This window comes from Halichoerus grypus, chromosome 11 (assembly GCF_964656455.1).
Source record: "Halichoerus grypus chromosome 11, mHalGry1.hap1.1, whole genome shotgun sequence".
NCBI lineage: Eukaryota > Metazoa > Chordata > Mammalia > Carnivora > Phocidae > Halichoerus > Halichoerus grypus.
This window is the reverse complement of record NC_135722.1, coordinates 54,188,796-54,210,393: the sequence shown is the minus strand read 5'-3', so window position 1 is coordinate 54,210,393 and position 21,598 is coordinate 54,188,796. Positions and strand designations below refer to the sequence as shown.

The window sequence follows — 21,598 nt, the reverse complement described above, 5'->3', positions numbered from 1 at the left end:
GAGGATCAGCCTCCCCGGCCCCACACAGTGTGGGGAGTGGGCCTGGAGTGGCAAACAGAAGGTATTCCTCACTTGCATGGTCAAAAGCCGTGGAGTCCAGTGGACCCACCCTCCTCAGGATGCAGTTTAAGGATCATATGTTGTTTCTTGAGCATCCCCCTTCTGAAGGGGATCTCGGCCCCCACACCAAAGATGAACCAAAGCATTCCAACTGCCACAATCCTCCCGGAGAGAGGAGCTCTGGGGGGACCTATCTTTCCATCCCTGCCTTACCAGAGGGGCCTTAGTCCCCCTTTAAGATTGGCGCCTAGGCCCCTGCCTACCAAGTCTGCCAATCTGTCCGGCTCCACCCCCACTGGTCCTCTGAGTTTTCTCTAGCCTGATCACCTGAACGGCCTGTGTCTGTCCCTCTTTGTTAGGCAGTGTGGAGTCGTGGGTAGAACACAGGCTCTGAAACCAGACTTTCCTGAAATCCTGACTCCACCATAAAAGCCTGGAGAACTACATAGTGTACCCCTTAATCTCTTATGCCTTGGTTTCTTCAGCTGTGAAATGGGGGTAACAGAGTACACAGGGTTGCTGTGAAGACCAGAGGAGTGAGTAAACGTGCAGTCCCCGGGACGGTGCCTGGCGAGCAGAGAGTGCCCAGGAAATGGTAGCCTTTGCCGTGATCACAAATAATACAGTGGGAGCCCAGAGTTCACGGTGTGGCTGGACCATTAGGGAGAGGACGGGGACTATCACCGCCCTCAGTCTAGACTCCGCTCCAGTGACAAGGCTATCATAGTGTCATGCAGCCCGGCCACAATGTGGACACTCACCTGTCGACTCCCCCCCCCCCCCCCCCGCCATCCTCGGCTGCAAATCATGTCCTGTGAGAAATGGCTTCTCATTCTATCAAGCCTCAGTTTCCCCATCTGTGACAGAAAGCAGTTGGACTGGATGTTCCCAAGTTGTGCCACCGAGTCCCATCTGTGCCAGAAGAGGTGTTGGGTTGTCCCTGCCATGGAGGAGCCCTTGGGGGGCGCGGGGTAGAGGCGAGTGGTCAGGACACAGTCCAGTTCTGTTCCTCACGGGCAGGCTGGGTAGCCATGAGCAGGAGGCAGAGGAGAAAACAGGAGCTCAGAGGAGAATGAGAGAAATCAGGGAGGCTTCATGGCAAAGCGGGCGTTTGAAATGAGTCCTAAAGGTAGGCTAGGACCTCCGCTGGGCCAGATTGGATGGGAAAGGAGGCATGGCCCAAGGGGAGCAGCGGATAGGGCCTGCAGCTAGCAGAGCGCACAGCGGGGACTCAAAGGGAGAGTCATGTGAGGGGAAAACATTTGGCTTCTGGATTCGGGCAGACCTGGGTTTGAATCCTGGCTCAGTTTCGTATCGGTTCTTTGACGGCAGGCAGGTGGCTTGGCCTCTCTGACCCTCCATTTCCCTGTCTGTGGAATAGGGTAAGTACTTACAGGGCTGGGGCAGTGCCATGCGAAGTGCCGAGTGTGGCCGGAGGAGTCCGCCTTCTCCTCCGCCCCGTTGCTGCAGAGAAGTCAGGGAGCCGAGGGGCCTGCCTCGGTCCATGCCTCATTCCCCGAATCAGGCTGCAGGTGGCTTCCAGGGTGGCCTTGCCAGGGCCAGTCTAATCTCCGGGGTGAGGCAAAGGTTATGGGTAGGCTGGTGTCAGGTGAGCTCCGGTGGCCTGCTCTCTGTAGAGTCGGGCAGCCATTGGTGGCTCAGGGGGCAGTCCTGGCCCCTAACACCCAGAACGGGCCATACGACTCGGAGCTCAGGTGGCTCCAGGGAGCCTCAAGACCAGGTGAGGGGAGTGTGGGGGCAGGCAGGCCTGGGACAGGCTACGCAGGGGTGCTGGGCTGGCACTACAGGGCCCTGTGATGGGGGGCCCAGGTGTGGGATTTGGGGAGAACGTGGGGTTCCTGCCAAGCGGGGAGCTGGAAGCATGGTCAGAAGGCAGATGTGTTGGGGTACATGGCATGGACGACACCTGTGAGGCCCCCAGCGCACGGCGTCTTGGGGGTGGCTGGGCAGGCCTAGGGCGCAGGGCCCTGTCTTTGCAGCTGGCCCCCCCCAGTGCTCCCTCCTCCCTGACAGGAACACTGTGCATCTGCCGCAGCTCGCCCCGGGCATCTGAGGAGGAGCGGTGAGATGCCCATGGTGGGTGTGCTAGGGCCTTGATCCTCAGAGGCCTCCCTGAGAAGGGAGGTGTGCGGGCTTTCGAGTCTGTCCTGGCCGCGAGGCCCAGCTCTGCCTCCTTTGATCAGAACTTGGAAGACACGGGGCAGGTCACTCCACCTCTCGGAGCCTCAGTTACTCACCTAGGACACGAGGGCAGCAGCTCTTACCTTGCAGGCCTGTTTCACAGCTAAAATGACCTACTGGATGAGATCATACCTCCCATGTTAGAGGATACTCCACAGTCATCCTCATCCTGCTCCCTCGGTCCATTTTTAATGCCGCCTCAGGAAGTTCTTTCTTGTGTTTAACTTAGATCCATTGTGCTGTAACTGGAACCTTCTTCTGCATTCAGGCGGACTGAATGCTTCCTCTCTGCAAATGTGCCCCGTCAGTACCTGCAGTGAGTGAGGCAGAGGGTGGAGCGGCTGGGGGTTGGTTTTCACCTTGGGGCTTGGGGGCTTAGTGGCCCATGGCCGGCGCCTCCTGACCACCGGGGAGTGGGGTGCATCATCTTGACTGTTCACACTGTTCTTCCTTTCTGTGCTCAATCCATGTTCCAAAAGGGTTGACTCTGGGGCAGTACAGAGAGCCCTGAGCTGGGCCTAGGAGGCCTGGGTCCTGGTACCCACTTGACCTGTCTTGCTGTGTGGCCCGAAGCCAGTTAGCAACCTCTCTGGGCCATGGTGAGGATGTCTGTGCCCAGGGTTCAGCTCTCCACCTAAAGACCATTTTCCTACCTCTCCGCCCACCTGGGCCCCAGCCAACCTGGGAAACCAGCATATTAGGGTCCCACTGGTGCCGATAAAGGCTGAGTCCACTCTCAGACCAGGGCTCCCAAGGGCCCCAGCCTGAACAGCCAGGGAGTTCAAGGTTAGATGGGGGATTCCTGGTGGGTGGGGTAGCACCCTCCTCTTCAAACCAGGGATTTTGAAAGCCTGGATCTCCTCCTACCTACCCAGCTAAACTCACCCAACTAAAGGTCAGTCACATTTCTTGAGTCCCTCCTTGGAGAATATCTTTTCCCTCATGAAGTCTGCTTTAATCTCTCATGTTGTGGGGGGAGCCCGAGGCTCAGAGAGATGAGAAGACTGGCCTGAGGCCCCACAGCCTGTCTGTGGGGAGTAGTGAGGGAGCCCAGAGCCCCTGATTCCGCCTGGAATGTGTGTGCCCTCTCAGTCCTTGGCTGGGTGGAGCACAGGGGAGCCAGGTGGTCATGAGCAAGGCTGTTTCTGGTCTGGGATGGGGCCCTGGGAAGAAGTTGGCCAAGGAATGGAGGAGGCAGAGGGGTCAAGAGCCCAGGAGTCCTGAGCTGCAGCCAGTTCTGAATGCCCCTGTGAACTTCAGTGTTCAGTTTCATGGAAGAATCAAGTTTTGTTTCTTGTTAGCTTTGGATACCTAACAGTTTACCTTTTAAAACACTTTGATATCCATGGTGTCACCGAATTCTCATGGCAATCAGTGAGAGGCAGCCTGGGACTCCTCTGGGAGGGCTGGAAAAGGTGAGCTCTGGAATCTGACAAACCCCGGGCTTAAATTCCAGCTCCCACCAACTCTCTGCCCTCGAGCAGGTGAGTAACCAGCTGAGGCTCAGTTTGTTTATCTGTGAAAGGGACAATCATTCGCCACAACAAATAGCAACAGCTGTCTGGCTGGCTGTGCCCACCAGAGAGGATAAGGTCTGTAACCACTGGTCCAGTGCCTGGGGAAACATAGTAGTTTTCATGATATTTAGTATCACCCCACTTTATAGATGGGAAGGTGGAGGCTCAGGGAGGGAAGGTGGCTTGCCTGAGGTCACGAGGTCATTTAGCTTGGTCCTCCAGACTTCCCGTCTGTGGCTTTTTCCTCCAGCACTTCCTTTTCTGTCCTCAAGTGACCTCACACCTCATTTATCCAGTCTTCAATGTGTGATGCTATCTGATGAGGCCCTGAGTCCGCCCTCCCCCACCCACGTACCTAACAGCACTTGCCTTGCACGCAGTAGGCACTTCAAAAATGTTTGTCCCACACACGAACATGTTGATAAGTTGGTAGACAAATATAAGAAGTATTTTTGCAGGCAGCTAAGCTTGTATCCCTAAAGTTTCCTTCTGTTCCCTTATCCCCTTTAAAAACAACCCTTTAACAGTTTTGGTTGGAAACCTTTGTGAAAAGGATAGATCACTTCCTGCCCCGCCCCCCCCCCCCCCCCCCCCGCCCCACACAATGCCGACAGGCTTAACCTCTCAGGGACGGGCCTGGGGAATGCCGACTGCGGACTGCATCCCTGGGAGTGCTGAGCCCCGCCGTCCCCTGCACCCAGCGGCCCCGGCTGCTGACCTGCTCCGCTTGAGTGTCTGCTTTTGCAGGCTTCCGGCTCTTCTCACCCTGACCTTCATTCTGCTGCCCACAGACCTGCCTCCAGCAGTCCAGTACCTTTCTTCTCTCTTGCACACGCACGCATGCGTGTGTGTCTGTGTCCTTTCTGATTTACTGCTTCTACCAGCTGGGGACTAAGAAGTGGGACAATTGAATTTATTGGAATTGGTTCGTTCATTCATTCATTCATTCATTTATATTCAAATAGACCCATTCTGGGTCTTACTAGGGATTCATTCCATCTATCTGTCCATCCATCCACCCACTGTCCCTCCCTCCCTGATTGAGGACTTCTGCAGTGGCTTGTGATCAATCCAGACATGGCCACAGCGTCCACGCAGGGCAAGAATGATGTACATCGCAAAGCCTCTGCGTGCATTACCACACAGTCTTTACAACAGCCCTGAGAATAGCATTAGCCCCGTTTTGTGGATGATTAAAGCAGAGCTCAGCAAGACGAGGTCTCATGTCCAGTGACCAGCGGTGAGCACAGAATTGCAGTGGGAACTCAAGTCTCCCGCCTGGCCTGTCACCTGTTCCTTTTCCTCTGTGCTCCACTTGTAAGCTGTATGATGCCACTTTCATTTTCTGCTTCTGTCACAAAGGATTGTTGGTGGTGGCTTAGGTCAGACCTTGCCTCTGTAAAAAGGCCAGTGCAAGGAAGGGTGTGTGGCCCTGGCACAGACGCCCCTTAGGGCCCATACCTCGTCCTGCAGTGCATCTGCGCACACCATCCAGTCCACACTTCCCAAACTGTGCTCTCAGGAGCCTTAGTTCCATGGGGTGGTCAGGGTCCTAGGACGCATGCGCGTACAAATTCGGGAAATGCTAGGTCACATCAGTCGAAACAGGACTTCTCCGGGCTTTTAACGCGTGTTGATGTAAATTAGGGATCCCAACAGGTGGTACAGTGTGCAGCCAGCCTTTCCCAAGCTTGCTTCGGCCTGCAAGTCCTTTGTCACAGAGCAGGGTCTGGGACTCACTGCCTAAAGGGGACACTTTGGGAACGGCTGATCTGCAAACCCTTACTTTCCCATTTTGTACAGGAGGCCTCCAGCTAGAGCATCTTTCTTGCCCGGGGGTGTGTGCATTTCGACAGAGGATCACAGGGAGCATGGTTTAGCCCCAGGAAGGAATTGGTAATAATGGTGGAGTTTCGGGCAGTGGGAGGAAGTGCAAGGTGGAGATCCTCTTATTCTTTCATCCACCACAGAACGTATCTCAGACATCTACTCTGTGCCGGGCACAGAGCCAGCATTTGGAAATGCCAAGACGAGTCTGACTAAGAACCTTCCATTTCATTTCCCCGTACCCATCAAGGGTTTTTAAAGAAAGACAAATACAAGCCCTAAAAGGAATAAGTAATTCTTCTCATTTTTCAGGGGTCTTTGTGGTGGGTGTGGTTGTGAAACTCACTTCATCTGGGCTTTAGTCCCAGGTCCTGAAGGGTGTGAGTGAGCCGCTTCCAGGAGCATTTACCCTGGGCAGAGTGCACAGATGTCAGGGAGAGCAGGAGTGTGGGGAGGCTCAGAAGGGGGAAGGAGGGAGGGAAGAGTACCTCCCCTGGGATTGGCAGCCCGAGCTGGGGAGGGGGCAAGGGCAGGCTGTGGGGGAGCTCCAGTGAGGCTCTGCAAAGAAGCACAGAGGTTATCGTGGGAGTTGTGGGGGTGGCAGGCTCTGGCCAGCTGGGAAGAGCATTCTTGGAAGATAAGAGCCTGAGCAAAGGTAGAAAGGTGGCAACAGGTGGGTTACGTATGTCTTCAGGACGCTGTAAGGAGCCAAGGTGGTGGAGGAAGAGGGAGGAAAGGGGGTTTGTTGGAGATGGGGCTGGAGAAGCTGCCTGGGGCAGATCACGAGGGTGTGAACACCAGCTGAGTGGAAGCATCTGGAAGGGCCAGACCATGTCACATTCATCCCCATGTCCCCAGTACTTGGCGGTGCCCCATTTGTGGACTGGCTGGACTCTTCCACTGTGGGACTTTGAACAAGTCCTCCTCTCTGGACCTTGAGTTGCTCATGTTCATGTCAGGCAAAGTCACCTAGCATTTCCCCTCCAGCTCTGAAGGACTCTCAGGAATTCTTGACATGTGTGCAGGCAAGACCAGAGTGTTTCTCCCTGCCCCGCCTGAGGTCCACTGGACTGCCCTAATTGGGCAGGGGCCAGAGGCTCCCTGGGTTGGGGGCAGCCCATTTGCTGGGGCGGAGGTCAGGCTGGCTCTGCTGGTGGAATTCACTCCTTTCTCTCCCTTCAGCAGTTGGGCACTGGGCTCAGGATGAAATGCCTTGGTGTCATCCCTGCTGGCTCTTCTAAGGCCCCAGACTGTGATCTGGGGGGAAGGGGAGTTGAGCCAGCCTGGGGTTGAGGGTTGTGTACATGAAGCAGTCTGGTGCAGAGTAGGAAGTTCTACTCCTTCCTCCTCTGGGAAAATGGGTAAGTTACTTAACCTCCGAGTCTTAGTTTCCTCATCTGTAAAATGGGAACAGTAGTAATTCCTACACTGGTCTTTTTGTGAAGACTCCATGAGATAAAGTTTATGAAAGTGTGTAGGAAACTCACCCACACAGGTGTAAACCATTCTTGTTGTCAGTAACATGTATTTGTCCAATTTCCATGATCCCCCAGGCCTCTGGCCCACTCACTTCTTTCCCGGAAGTGCCCCCTGGTAGCTGCTTACTATTCACCATGTGGATTTCTCCTGCTGAGTACATTTTATCCAGGCCGAAGCAATAGGAGTCCATGAATTATGGACAAGCAGCACATGCAGGCCAGGGCCGTTTGCACTCCTGTGTCTGCGTGCATTCCAGTAGGAGAAACAGCCCTGCCCTTCCTGTATGCTGGGCCCTGGACCAGATACTGCCCCCTCTCCAGCTGCTTCCCAGACGTCTGCAGAGTGTTGGGTCCTGGTCTCAGCGGGGAGGGTGGGGAGGACATGTAAGGAACGCCTCCTCTCCAGCTTACCTGTCCTGTTCACAAGGCTGGGTCCAGCAGGGCCTGCCCACCTACAGGAGCCTCTGGCCTGTGTCCCTGGGTAGGTGGGGGGGGGGGGAGGGGAGTGGTTGGGGCCCATGGGCAGAACAAGACAGTCACCCCTCCCTCCCCTCCACTTCCCAGTTGGTGCCAGGAGGTGTCAGGGCGACTCAGATCTCTGGTGTGGATGCTGCTTTATTTCAGCGGGGCCTAGGTGCCTGCTTTGGGGGGCAGCCTGCAGCTTGTCACACAGAGCACTTGGTCAAAGCCACTCTGCCCATGAGGAGGTGCAGGGGGACAGGACTGGGCTATGTCCAGCATCCTTTTCCTCAGAGTTCTGAGGGTCCTTCTCAATGCCCTTTGTTCCGTAGAGGCTCCCAGATGGTGTCCTGGCTCGAGCAGGGCTGGAGTCTCCGCAGACAGCTAGACTCAGCGAGCACCCAGAGGCATCCCAGATGCTCCCTCTGCTTAGGGTGGCATGGGGGCGGGGGCAGGGCACAGGCAGGAGGGAGGATATCATGGAATAGAAACGGAAACTTAAGCAGTTTATTGAAAGAAGAGCCAGGAAACATAAGCATCAATTCTCCCCCATCCTAAAAAGGCCTGACACGCCCCAGTTCCTGTCCAGCTCTATCCAGTGCCTGTGCCACCTTGGATTTGTGACACAGCCTCATCTGGAACATGCTGATGACAAGGCCAACCTCACAAGGCTACTGTAAAGTCAGATCAAACCACCCAGCAGGTGGGACATTCAGTAAGGTGCCCGGCACATAGTAGGCCACCAATTCGCAGGGAGGATCTAATTATAGCCCAGAGCAAAGAAATCGGGTTTTTAGATTCTCGATGTGGTCCTTAAGCAGGAGAGAGAACATTGCTGTTAAGCTCCTTGAAAAGGTCAGTGCAGCTTAGACATGTTCTCGCACCTCTGACCCCAGCGGAGGAGCTTCGAAGTCACCGGGTGTTGGGGAACTTCCTTCTGGGACCAGGCCAGGCTTTGCAGCCAGGCGGCCGGGGTGCGAGGCGTGACTCAGCATATCTTCCAGGGCCCAGGGTGAGCCCCTAGTCTCCCCATCCCCGTGAAAGGTGGGGAACGGGCACCTAACTCTCAGAGTGGTGAGATTCAGGTGAGAAATGATCTGTAAAACTCTACTGGGAAAACAAGCACAACGGACACAGAGTGGGTGCTTGGGGAGGGTCTGTAGGAGGGTGGCCCGGGGTGCAAGCCAGTGGCTCAGGGCAGAGAACCCAGCCTCCCCTTCCTTCCCAGTGTCACGGCTGCGCTGCGCAGCCCCCTCGCGCGCAGGTTCCAGTTGGGTCAGGGGCTGCGGGCCACCTCCTCGTGGTCACGATTGACCGCTAGGCCTGCACCGCGGGGCTGGCAGCCCTGATGGCAGCGGGCAAGGCGCTAGGGCCCCTGCTCGGCTAAGAATAGACAGCTTTGTGTGAGTTAAGTAGCAGCCGGATCATATCGGTCCTCCCAGCCCCGCCCACGGGCCTTATTAAGCAGGATCTAGGGCCATCGTGGGTCCTCCCGGGTGGAGGAGGGAGAGTGTGGGTGAAGGGTGCTCGGGCCGCCACGGGCTTCCCCAGGACTTCTCTCGTGTTTCCACGTGATGGTGATTTGATTTTTTCCATAAGTAAGGCTCGTTGCTCCTCCCTTCTTGTCCCTGGGGCTGGCTAGGGAGCATCACCCAGTGTTCCTGGGGGAAAATCTCTCTGAGAAGTGTTCAAACAAACAAGCTGGCTCTGAGAGGAACAAAGGGATCGATGAAAATGGCTTTGTCTTCAAGGAGAGAGCTGATGACGGAGGTCATTTATTGAGTGCCTGCTGTATCCCAGACCCTGGGCTCCACGTTTGGGCCCTTGCCTCCTCTAACCCTCACAGGGGTGCTGCGGGGAGGTGACCTCATCCCCACTACGTGCATGAGGACACCGAGGCCCAGCTAGTACTTGGCAGACCTGAGATCGGAACCAAGGACTGTCCTACCTCGTTCCTTCTGGGGGCAAAAGATTCCTGATCCAGGGGAGAGGTGAGAGTCCCAATTCCTGGAGAGAATGCTGGGCATGGAGGACTTCGTCTTGGCACAATGAACTGTGCTTTACTTTACATTACTCCAGGACTGGATTGGGAGGAGGATTTATGATCCTGTCACAAACAGAGTAGGGGCAGGCACCTGTTTGTTGAGTTGGAATGAAACCAAATCCCCTTGGGTCTCAGACTCCCCTTCTGTAAAGTGGACAGAAGCTGCTTGGGGCAGGATCATGAGGCCATAGCTCCAGATTCCTGGTCTTTTGAACAGTGAGTGTCCTGGTCCCCCCCTCTCTGCAGGTCCCTGGCACCTCCGACCTCCCCCTCCCCTCAGAGATTACTCCCAGTGTGAGAATTGGAAGGAATCCTGGGTCATCCTCTGGTTGTTCAGGTGGGAAGACTGAGCTCCAGAATAGGGGCTGGCCTAAGGTCATGAAGTAAGTGGGCTGGGAGCACATAGAAGGTGTTTAAATAATCCCTTCTCTCTTCAATGCGTGGTCCCCTTGGGGCACTGCTCTTGTGTGCAGATCTGAAGGGCTGGAGTGGGCTGGGGGATGGAGTCAGACTGATCCTAGGAGAGACCGAAGGACGCAGAGGCCAAAGCTGTGACCCTGTAATGCCCCAGACCCGTCTGTGCTTGCCCAAACCCTGCCCAACTCAAAGCCCCCTCTTCTGTGAAGCCTGCCTGGACTCCCCTCCCTAATTGTCTTTATAATCTCTCTCTCTACCCCAAGAGTGGAAATTTTTTTAACTGTGGTAAAAAACATATAACTTAAAATTCACCATCTTAATTTTTTTTCTAACGATTCTTATATTTATTTATCAGAGAGAGAGAAAGAGAGAGAGCACATGCAGGGGGAGCGGCAGGCAGAGGGAGAGGGGGAAGCAGACTCCTCGCTGAGCAGGGAGCCCGGATTCGGGGCTCGATCCCAGGACCCTGGGACCGTGACCTGAGCCGAAGGCAGACACTTAACCAACTGAGCCACCCAGGCGTCCCCCATCTTAATAATTTTTAAGTGTACAGTTCAGTAGTGCTAACTTTATTCACATTGTTGCACAGTGCATCTCCAGAACTTTTCAACTGGCAAAAGTGAAATATCCAGGGCGCCTGGGTGACTCAGTCAGTTAGGCTTCTGTCTTCGCCTTAGGTCCTGATCTCGGGATCCTGGGATCAAGCCCCACATCAGGCTCCCTGCTCAGCAGGGAGTCTCCTTCTCCGTCTGCCTCTGCCCCTCACCTGGCTCATGCTTTCTCTCTCTCTCTCTCTCAAATAAATAAATAAAATCCTTAAAAAAAACACCCCTGAAATACCCACTAAACTATAACTTCTTATTCCCCACCCCTCCCAGCCCCTGGCAAGCTCCATTCCATTATGAATCTGACTATTCTAAATACTTCATATCTGTGGAATCATACCTTATTTGTCTTTTTGTAACTGGCTTATTTTACTTGGTATAATGTCCTCATGGTCTGTCCATGTTGTAGCGTGTGACAAGATTTTCTTCCTTTTCTGTGGCTGAATAATATTCTGCCATATGCACATACCACACGTTTATCCATTTGTTTGTCACTGGATGTATGGGTTGTGTCACCTCTTGCTACTGTGAAGAGTGGGAGTTTTGAAGGTGAACGGGCCTGGTTTGGACCCTGGCTTCCGGCATCACTTGAGCTATGAGTCTGAGTCCTTCGTCACTGCTGAGTCTGGTGGAGTTGCAAGGATTAGAAATTGTGTGCGTAAAAATGCCCTGCAAGGCAGGTTTCCAGTGAGGGGGGCAGGGTATTCGTCCTCATTGTGCACTTTCCATCTCGGGATGGACCCCTTTTGGGATTTATGGGACCCACATACCCAAGCTCACCTTAACCCTCCTCCACGAGGCCGGCTCAGTGTCTGGTGAATCTTAGAGCAGTGGAGCTGGAGAGGACCTGGGCCCAAAGAGGGGCAGGGACTTGCCCAAGTTCGCACAGCCTGTCAGTGGCCATGCGAGGATTACACTAGGGTCTCCAGCTTTCCCGCTCAGGGACCTTCCTGCTGCAGTCTCCAGGATCCATAGGCCTTGTCCTCAGGTGGGACTGGCGCTCCAGGGGCCTGTGTATAATCCTGCAGTGTGCAGGGCTGAGGAAGGCCAGGAGCAGGGAGATGAGCATCTCAGGCTCCTCTGCGAGGGGCCAGAGGCAAGTGGCATCTGCCAGGTTCCTCTGATGGCCACCTGCTCCCAGGGCTGTGGTCGGCAGCGCCGCCCCAGTAATGGGGGGCTCGTGTCAGACTCCTCCGCATGGCTCAGGCTTGCCTGAGGTCCTGCCTTGCACCTGGGAGCTCACGCTCTGCTTTCCCTCACCTGTTCATTTGCTTATCCCTTCCCTCAGTCATTTATTCAGCAGGCACTCCCTGAGGCCTGCTGTGGGCCTGGGGACCAAGCAGACCTTGAAGGCAGTTAGTATGGCATAGCAGTGAATATTGTGCATTCTGGGGCTGAACTGCCTGGGTTCGAATCCTGACCCTGCCAATTAGCAGCTCTGTGACCTTGGCCAAATTGCTTAACCTTTCTGTGCCTCAGATTCTTCTTCCCTAAAGCGGGCATAACGATGTTCCGGTTACTGTTATTACAAAACAAATCACCTCGAAATTCCGTGACTTTAGAGAAGAACAACCATTTTATCATCTCAGTGTGTATAAGTCGGGTATCTTATGGTGGGCTCAGCTGAGCGGTTGTGGCTCAGGGTCTCTGACATGGTTTTAGTCAGATGGCGGTTAGAACAGTGAGGAGCTGGGGCAGCTGGAGGTTGGCTGGGTCTTTGTCGCTCTTTGGGTAGTCGCAGGGCTCCGTTCCTGGCTGTGGACTCATCTGGGCTTCCCCACAGAATGGCAGGCTCGGAGCAGTCAGGTTGTCTCCACGGCGGCCCAGAGCTCCAGCAGGAGTATTCCGGTGAGCTCAGCAGAAGCTGCATCACATTCAGTGAGCTGGCCTGGGGAACCTCATGGTGTCTCTTCAGCCATTAGTCCCAAGCCCCCCCCCCCCCGCCCAGATTCAAGTGGGGGTAGCATAGACCCTACCTCTCCCTGGGAACATTGTAGAAAGAGCATGTGGGATGAAAGATACTGCTGCAGATGTCTCTGAAAATACAGTCTGCTACAGTTGTGAGAGTTAGGTGAGTCAAAACATGAGAGCCGTCTAGAACGGTGACTAGGCATTGTAAATAAGTGATAGCTGTATGTAGTCAAGGGTGATTTTGACCATATGCGATTTACTCATGGTGTGCGGACTTTAAGACCGGACTCTCAATGCAGAAGCCAATTCACTGAACTGCAGCATTTCCCATTTGGGTATTGAGGGATCTATAGGAGTTCAATGTGCAGAGGAGACTAGCTGTGTAAAGGTGTGGCAGGTCAAGTTCGTGGCTGGGGACTTAGCTCCAGGTGGCTGGGGCTCTCCTGAGATGAGGTGGGGGGGGGGCTGGGAAGGTGAATCGAGGCCAGGTTGAGAAAAACTTTGCATATGGGGTTTCTCCCAAGGGGTTCTTGGCTGTTTCTCAGGCAGGGCTGAAGAAGGGGCCTGACTAATGAGGGAGCCACTTCTGAGGTGCGATCAGCAGGATTTGGGAAGGTGCTGGCCTTAGGGGGTATAGGGAGAGGACAGGAATGTTGGGGCGCATGCCCAAGTGTTTGCCCAGGGCATTTGCATTGGTTTTGCATGTGATATGCATACCCACGCTCACTTACCTTTTTCTCCCCTTCTAGTATATTGGATACTTTGCAATTTTCCTCCACTGCAAGAGGAGATAGAAGGGTGGGAGGGTGCCTGCCTTGGCAGCGGGGTCTGGGGGAGCCTAGCAGCTAACCTGAGGGAAGCTGGCAGGGCCAGAGGACAGCCAGTGGCCTCCTCTGGCCTCAGCCCCATCGGTGCGGAACAGCCCCTGCATCTCTCCTGGCCGCTCCTTCCAGCACCCTGCCCTACTCTGCAGCCTCGCAGGGTCCGAATGCAACAGATCCCGAGGGTTGTGGTGTCCACCTCCTGCTCACATTCACAGATGGGGAAACTGAGGCCCAGGGACTCACTCCACATCCCACAGCGAGTTAGTAAAGGAGCCAGCCTCGGGCCCTCCACGTGGCCGCAGCATGCAGGGTGCCTCCGATTCAGCTGGGCAGGAACGGGAGCTCGGCGGGCACGGGTTCCTCCCTGCGAGCCCCTCCAGCCTCCGCTCCTGCAGCCTCCTCCAGGCACTCTCCGCGGCCGGTGCTCCCTCCTGAGGGCCGGGTGGCTGGGAACAGGATTTCAGTGACAGAGAAGAAGGGCTTGGCAGCCGTGTGGCCCTGGGAAGTCACCTGTCTCTCACCTGTAAAGGAGCAGCACCCCACAGGGCTGTCCTGGGGATCAGATGGACTCGTCAGGGCTGGCTTCTCCCTCTGATGTTGGTGCCACCTCTGAGAAAGGGAACCGCCAAGGATTACTCGGAGGGGCATGTGAGCTGCCATGGGGAGGCAAGGCAGGACCAGGGCTGGGGAAGGGACTTAGTTTTCATCCTGAAAGCTCTGAGCTGTGACTGGGCGGGTCCAGCCCTTCCCTTACGCGTGACAGGGGGCCCAGGGGAAAGATCAGGGTGGGATCTGGGCGGGATCCCCTCTGGGGGCCTCCTCCCCACCTAGCACTGAGAGGGAGGGCTTCCTGGAGGAAGAGGTCACGGAACCCGAGGGGAAAAGAAGGGCCGAAGTCACAGAGCAGTGTGCTGTCACTGCCGCCCCCTGTCCCAGGCCCCTTCCCTGCGGCTGTGAGAGCCAGCTCTGAGCCCCAGCCAAGCCAACCTTGACTCCTGGCGCCCATGGTGCCCATGAGGGAAGCAGAGGCCCCAGTCCGCGCTGCGTTTGTGCCCGTGCGTCCGTGTGTATTTGCCAGGGGCTGCCTGTGATGTGCGCTCTGTATTTGTGTGTGTCTGCCTCTGTGTGTTTGTGCACGTGCTCGCACATGTGTGAGAGGGGTCCCTTGCTTGCCTGCAGGCCCCGTGGGGTCTCTCCTCCTACATGGCAGACAGGTTAGAATGTGTCTACAGGGGCTAAGAGCTCCTGTGTTTTAAGCCCTGAGGAGGGGCAGAGCAGAGACAGCCCTTGCCCTGGGATGTGTGTGGGCAGAAGGGAGAGCCGGATCTCACCAATGGGGCAAATTCAGCAGAAAGATAAGTTCCCCAGATTTGGGGAATCTCTCCCAGGGGTTCTTGTGTGCAGAACTTGGGCTGGGTGCTAGGACCCACAGTCAGATCAGGCAGTGCCTCTGTCCTTCCAGAGCCAGCCGGGGGCATCAGTATGCAGCTGGACACAGCCTGGCTGCTGAAGCGGGCACTGCAGGACTCACGAAAGCAGGAAGAGGCATGCCGATCTACCAGGAGAGTCAAGGAAGGCTTCTTGCAGGAGGAGTTTGAGCCAAGACTTGAGGGCTTTTTGGTGGGAGGTGAGGGGAGGAGGGTGGAGAACAGGTCTCAGGTAGGCCTAGGGGCTTGAGGAAGGTGGGTGGGAAGGGTGATTCTCATCTGCCAGGCCTGGAAGACTGGAGGATGGAGGTGCCTTGAGATAGGGATGGGGGGCGGGGAGCAGGTTTAGAGGAATGTGATGAGTTCCCATTGGGCCACCATGGGTACGAGGTTCCTGTGGGGTGTCCAGGCCAGGATGAGCAGGGGTCACTGGATACTTGGGCTTTGAGCTTGGTCCAGGCAGAGACAGTAGTGCTGGATGATCTTGCACAAGGAGAGGGCGAAGGAGGACAAAGGGCTTGGGAAAAAAGGCCTGGGCTGAGAGGGGGGCCGGAGACAGGGAGGGGAACCAGAGCAAGTGGTGTCCTGTACGCCAGGGATGGAGGACGTTTCCAGAAGGAGGGTGAAGCCCACCGTGTCAGGGAGGACTGAGAGCTGCCCAGTGGGCTCAGTCACACGGAGGTCATGGTTGAACTTGGTGGGAACAGAGGGCTGTCGGTTTAGCAGCAGGTGGGAGGGAGGAAGTGGAGAGGGGAGTGTAGACAGCTCTTGCAGAGGTTTGGATGAGAGGGAAGGAAGGAAAGAGAGTGCAGGCTGGAAAGGGGTGGAGGGGAACCAACTGGGTGAGACTCAGGCCCGTCCGTTGCTGTCTGGAAGGAGCCAGCCCAGAGGAGGTGCAGGGAGGAGCAGGGAGAGACCGGCTAGGAACACCGGCTCTGGTTCTCTGCAGGGGCGGGGGGATTTTCTAGGAGGGACGGTTGTGCAGAGCAGGGGAGGAGGAGGTGGCACGGTGGCAGCCCTCCGTGCTGCCCTGAGCTCTGCCAGGCTGCAGGGCCTCCATTGGGGGTCCACCTTGGGGGTGGGAGGATTGGGGGACCCTTTCCTGCGGAGACTTCTGACCTCCTAGGAGGCAGAAGCCCCACAACCTCTGAGCATCCTCATAAAGCGGGTTCCAAGTCAGTGGTTGATGCTCAGAGCTGGGCGGAGTTGGCCTCCGGTGTTTTTCTGTCTCCGGGGCTCTAGGGGTGGCTTCGGAGCTGCTTCAAACAAGAAAAGCCTGGGAAGGTCAGGGCATGGATCCTCCTGCTTCCAAGGAGGACACACCCAGCTCCCCGGGGGGCCTGCAGGGAACTAGAGCAGGTGTTCATAGCCGGAGTCACCCTCCTCCTCCTCCCTGGACACCTCTTCTGGACTGGCTGCTTCCAGGGGCAATGGACAGACCTGTCTCGCCCAGTTTCCAGCGAGCACTCCACCCCTTTCCAGCGAGCACTCCCTTTCTTCCCAGTGACTGGGAAGTTCTTCCTCTGGGTCTAGCCGAAGGCTGTCCTGCTGTGCGTTCCCTTCTGGTGAACTTGTTCAACCCTGCTCCATGGAGCCAAGCTGGTCAGCGGCCGCTTTGAGTGGCGGCCAGTGTTTTTACAACTTGTTTTCATAAAGTTGGTTTGAAGTCTCCCTGCATTCCCAGAATGTCGGACCCGCCCTGATTCACAAGGATTGACCAAAACAGGATCTGAGCCAACCAGAAGAATCTGAGGACTTAGTCATCCCCCTTGGATCATCTACAGATCCTCCTGCTTTCCTTCTAATTAAAAAAAAAAAAAAAAATGAAAGTTAGTTCAGATGGCCAGGAGGGGACAACGTTGAGGGCTGTAAACAGATCAGATGATGCTGGCAGGTAGAGGGGTCAGGGCTCAGGCTTTGCACCAGGGGCCACCTCAATTCAAGTCTATTCTGCTGCTTGCCACATGGGGGAGCTTTAACAACTCGAGGTCTGAGCCTCAGTTTCCTTGTCTCTGAAATGGGAAAATTAATGGCGCCGACCTCATAGCCGTCTGAGACATGGTTTCAGGTGAGAAGCAGAAGAAGCAGACCCTGAGACAAGGATTCAGGTGAGAGTGATTTATTAGGAAGTTTTCCAGAAAAGCTGCTAAGAGAATAGAGAAAGTAGAACCAGAAAGAGGAGGAGAAACAAGAGTGGAAGGGCACTTGGCTCAGTCTGCAGAGAAGCTCTGCGGACATGGGGCCAGAGCTGACTGTCAGAGCAAGGATACTAGAGAACTTAGACCTTTACCCAGGTGGTCTCTGGTAAAGGGGGCCCCGGGGAATGGCCATGACCGCAAGCAAAGGGATTCTAGCAGCCTCAGGGCAGTCTGCCCACACGCCTCCACAGATGTTGGCTGTTGGGAGGGACCACGCAAGCGGGTATGCCCCTGAACAGTAAAGGGATCCCAGGGGACGTGGGTGGAGCATGGCAGAGGCCTCTCCTGAGAATTAGTCCATGGATTATATTCCAATAAAGCATATATGGTGCTGATTATGTGGAGCCTGGCCCAGAGGAAGTTCCAGTAAGTGATAACTCTTTGCACCTGTTAGAAAGGGGGATGCAAAAGAGGTGTCCCAGGACTGTGTGGTCTGCTAGAGGCAAGACCTTCTGAGAGCTTCCTTGTGCTTCCACTGTTCCCTCAGGCCCATGTGCTCTCTCTCAGCTTCCAGAGCAGAATCCCACAGAGCTCCCCAACTGGGAGACCGGCTCCAGCCCCCAGCCCTATCTACTTTGGAACCTGAACTAAGTTCTCCATGATCAGGATGGACTGAGCTAGGTAGCCGAGTGGTTAGTCACTGCTCTTAATCACTAGCACATCTGACAACCATCTGTGGAGCACGTACTGTGGAAAGGGTTCGCTCTGTGCTCAGATGGACAGGGTCCTGCTCTCACCAGGCTTAACGACTAGGACACTGCAAGACCTGTCCTGAGGCCCGGGCCCCTCCCTGCCTGCCCTGCTGAGGAGCAGGGGGTAAACAGGAAGGCCCAGTGCCAAGTGTGCAGGGCCCAGAGCAAAAATACAAATAGAGGCCCATATATCTCTGTCAGATATTTGAAGGTTATAAAACAAACCCAGAAACTGTTAAATAAAATAATTTGATTTTCTCACCTTAACAGTTCTATCTTCATAATATAAATTGAAATATACATGTAAAGTTATGATTGTATACAACTGAAAGTGACAAAATAGCAAAGAAGACTGAATGTAATTATGAGTACACATCTGGGTGTTTTGTTGGTGGGCTGGTGATGTTCCGATGAGTGATAAAACATACATTACTCCTTATTTATTTCATAAAATATATTGTGTTCATTTTAGTGAGATCATCATAGTTATATCCTTATAATCAAGATTTGCACATCATTTGAAAGTTGGGTATCAATAGTAACAATCTGAAGGATCAAAAATAAAATGCAATTACAGGGCGCCTGGGTGGCTCAGTCGTTCGTTAAGTGTCTGCCTTCGGCTCAGGTCATGATCCCAGGGTTCTGGGATCGAGCCCTGCATCGGGCTTCTCGGGCTTCCTGCTCGACGGGGAGCCTCCTTCTCCCTCTCCCACTCCCCCTGGTTGTGTTCCTTCTCTCGCTTTGTCTCTCTCTGTCAAATGAATAAAGTCTTTAAAAAAAAAAAAATGCAATTATATTTAAAGTGCATGGAATTTGAGTATATTTCCATCAAAAATGTAAATTAAATGCAAAGAAAAGAAAACATATCTTCAAAAATCGTTTTTATGCCTTGAAATTATCTATGGAAATCAAAACTATACACATTATAATCAGTGAATATCAGATTTTAAAATAAAATCATTTGAATCGAGATGAAATATTCAAATTTTTAAACATTTATAGAATTGAAACTATTCAGTCCTAGCCTTTCAGGTCCACCTAGTTGCCAATGTAAAGAGTTCGTGTCACATTTCATGTTACACTAATTGGAGTAATATGAATTCTAAGATACTGTGAGATGTTCTTTGGCCACTTTGTGCATTTATTGTGGGTACCACACTAATTCATGAGTACACTTAGGACCACAAATTGAGATAGGGAGAAAAGCCCCACCCCACAAAAAATAGTTGCTTGGCATTCCTGGGAAACAGATACTTTGTTATCTAAGAAGCTATTGCTCATTGCTGTCTGGAGAAAGGATTTGACAAGTTGAATTTGCCTCTAAACATTCCTGCCTCTTGGTCCCCTCCTATTCCCCCCCCACCTCCACCACCATCAGCAACAAAGTTCTTCATCGGGACAGAATCACCTTTTTGTTCCTCATGCCCAAGAAATGGAGAAGGGTTTTAGGGGGGCCTGAGTGGCGTTAGGGGAGCAGATTATGCTCGTGGGTCCCACGGATGTCCTGTGGCAGAGGCTCCCGTATGTTCTCTGCTATGTTCATTTGTGAGCGTCTGTCTGTGATGTGTGGGCTCTGGGCAGTAGCCCTTTTTCCCTGTGCCTCAGGGTGATTCAGGGGGTGGGAGGAGATCTCATCAGCGAGATCTCTATCATACAGCTAACATCAGATAAATGATGGAGCTTGTCCTACGGCTGGTGTTTAAATCTATGTGTCTGCATTCACTCATGCCTTTCATTTATATATGCATTTGCTCATTTTTTTAAAACTCATATTTGCTTCTTCCAACCCTTCATTTCATTGTGGAATGCCAGGCCATAGGCAGTCTTGTTTTTCTGTTTGTTTTTGTTTTGTTTTAAAGATTTTATTCATTTATTTGTCAGAGAGTGCGAGCGCGTGCACACACAAGCAGACTCCCTACAAGGAGCCCGATGTGGAACTTGATCCCAGGGCCCCGGGATCATGACCTGAGCTGAAGGCAGACGCTTAACCGACTGAGCCACCCAGGTGTCCTTTTAGGCAGTCTTGTAATGCAGCCCCACATCCGGCAGATGAGGGAATAAAGGCTCAGAGAAGGGCACTGATGTACCTAAGATCACACAGCAGAAAAGCCCCTGGCCACGTGTCACAGTCCAGAGGATGGACACCACGTTTGAGTTTCAGGTAAAATCCGAATAGGTGTTACTATATCCCGGTCGGTTTCCTCAGGCTCTGCTCCCCCAGCCACCTGCTGCGGGGCCCTGGGGATCCAGGAGGGGTTTTCAGCTTGAAGAGCCACTTCCTGTTTGGGGCCAGGCACTTCCTTCAGGTGACTCACAGGCTCCCACTGGCCCTGTGCAGGGAAACCAAGGTGGGGTGGAGCTGGGCCCAGGCCATGTCACCTTCTGCCTGCCACCCCAGCTGGGGGACCCTGGGACCAAGCAGTACCGTAGCCTGGAGGTAGGAGCTGGAGATGGGAGGAGGCCGCCAGACTGTTCTCACCCGGCCTGCTGGGCGGGGCTCTGAGAGCGCAGGCGAACGCGGGCCATGGTGGGCCGGGGGGCGGCCTCCACGTGCCGCCGTTCCCACGTCTGGCTGCCAGGCTAGCTGCAGCCCTGGTGCAGGCAGACAGCAGAGGCTGGGACCCCTCAGAACCTGTGACACTTTCTCTTCAGTGCAGAAGGATAGTTAGGTGGAAAGAACAGGAGGCTGGGAGTCATGAGCCTGGATTTCTGACACCAACTTTCTCCTAAACTTGCCAGCTCCCCGCCCTTCTTTGGGCCTCAGTCTCCACGTGTGGGGGAGGGCTTGCCGGCTGTGACATTTTCTGGTGGCTTGGTGTCTCAGGATGTACATGAAGAGATTTGGGGTTGAATTCTGGCTCTGCCACCTTGCTCGCTGTGCCCGTCTCTCAGAGTCTCCGTTTTTACATTTGAAATAATAATCACTTTAAGCATTTTACATAATTTAGTCCTCACATCAACCTCTATGAGTCAGGTTTAATACTGTTGTCATTGTTACTATTTTATAATAAGGCGATGGAGGCACAGAGAGATTGGGTAACTTGCCCAAGGTTACACAGTAAGAGTCAAGATTCTCACTTGGACAGTTTGACCCCAATGCCCATGCTGTTAACAACTGTGTTCTTGCTACTCAGACTGTGGCCCTTGGACCCGCAGCACCAGCATCAGCTGGGGGCTGGTCAGAAATGAAGAATCTCAGGTCCCAGTCTAGACCTCCTAGAAAACACTGTGTCAGACTGTGTTTTAACAAGGTCTCCAGGTGATCTGTTTGCACACTGAAGTTTGAGAAGCCTTGCTCTATTTATATTCCATCTGTCACTTAGGGTCATAATGGGAGACGCAGGAAGTAAGTATGCTTTGTAGACAGTAGCACTGGGAGAAAGCTGGGGACTGCAGGTAGGAGGCAGGGTTGGGGTGCCCCAGGGGTCTGTGTCTCAGGAGCTGGATGTCTCTTCTAAGCTGTCTCTGAGTCCAGCTCGGTCCCCCTCCAGTCTGAGGCTGAGACTTGGCTGTGTGTTTCTTGCCGGCGTGTGGCTCTGGGGCCTGATGGGGCTGGAGAGTTATGTTGGCATGGGCTTGGGCAGCGGGCCTGAGCCACCCCTGTCGTGGGTCTGCACGGCAGCAGGAGGTCTAGGTCCCAGCCCTGGCTCTGCCTCTGGCTCTCTGGGAGGCCTAGGGAGGCTCCCAGCCGTGCCAGCCTCAGCGTGCCCTGGTGGGCATTGTAGCAGCATCCTCGTAAGCCAGCAGCACTGCCCCGGGGCTGCCTTCTCTCTCCTTTTCTCCCCGAGGCCTGTTGGCACCGTCTCTCCTCCCAGTTCCTGAGCAGGAGGGCTGCCCTGCTGGCTGTAGGAACTGGGGATGGGGGAGGCAGTGCATGAGTCAGAAGTTAGCCACATAATTGCGGTGCCCCAGATCCCGCCTCCAGCCCCGCGGCCCT

At 54.4% G+C, this 21,598-nt stretch overlaps 1 protein-coding gene across 2 annotated transcripts in view; it reads left to right on the top strand.

Annotated features, from left to right (window-relative positions):
- Positions 1 to 21,598, top strand: part of GDPD5 (glycerophosphodiester phosphodiesterase domain containing 5) — an 82,621-nt gene that overhangs the window by 9,402 nt on the left and 51,621 nt on the right. The window lies entirely within an intron of this gene.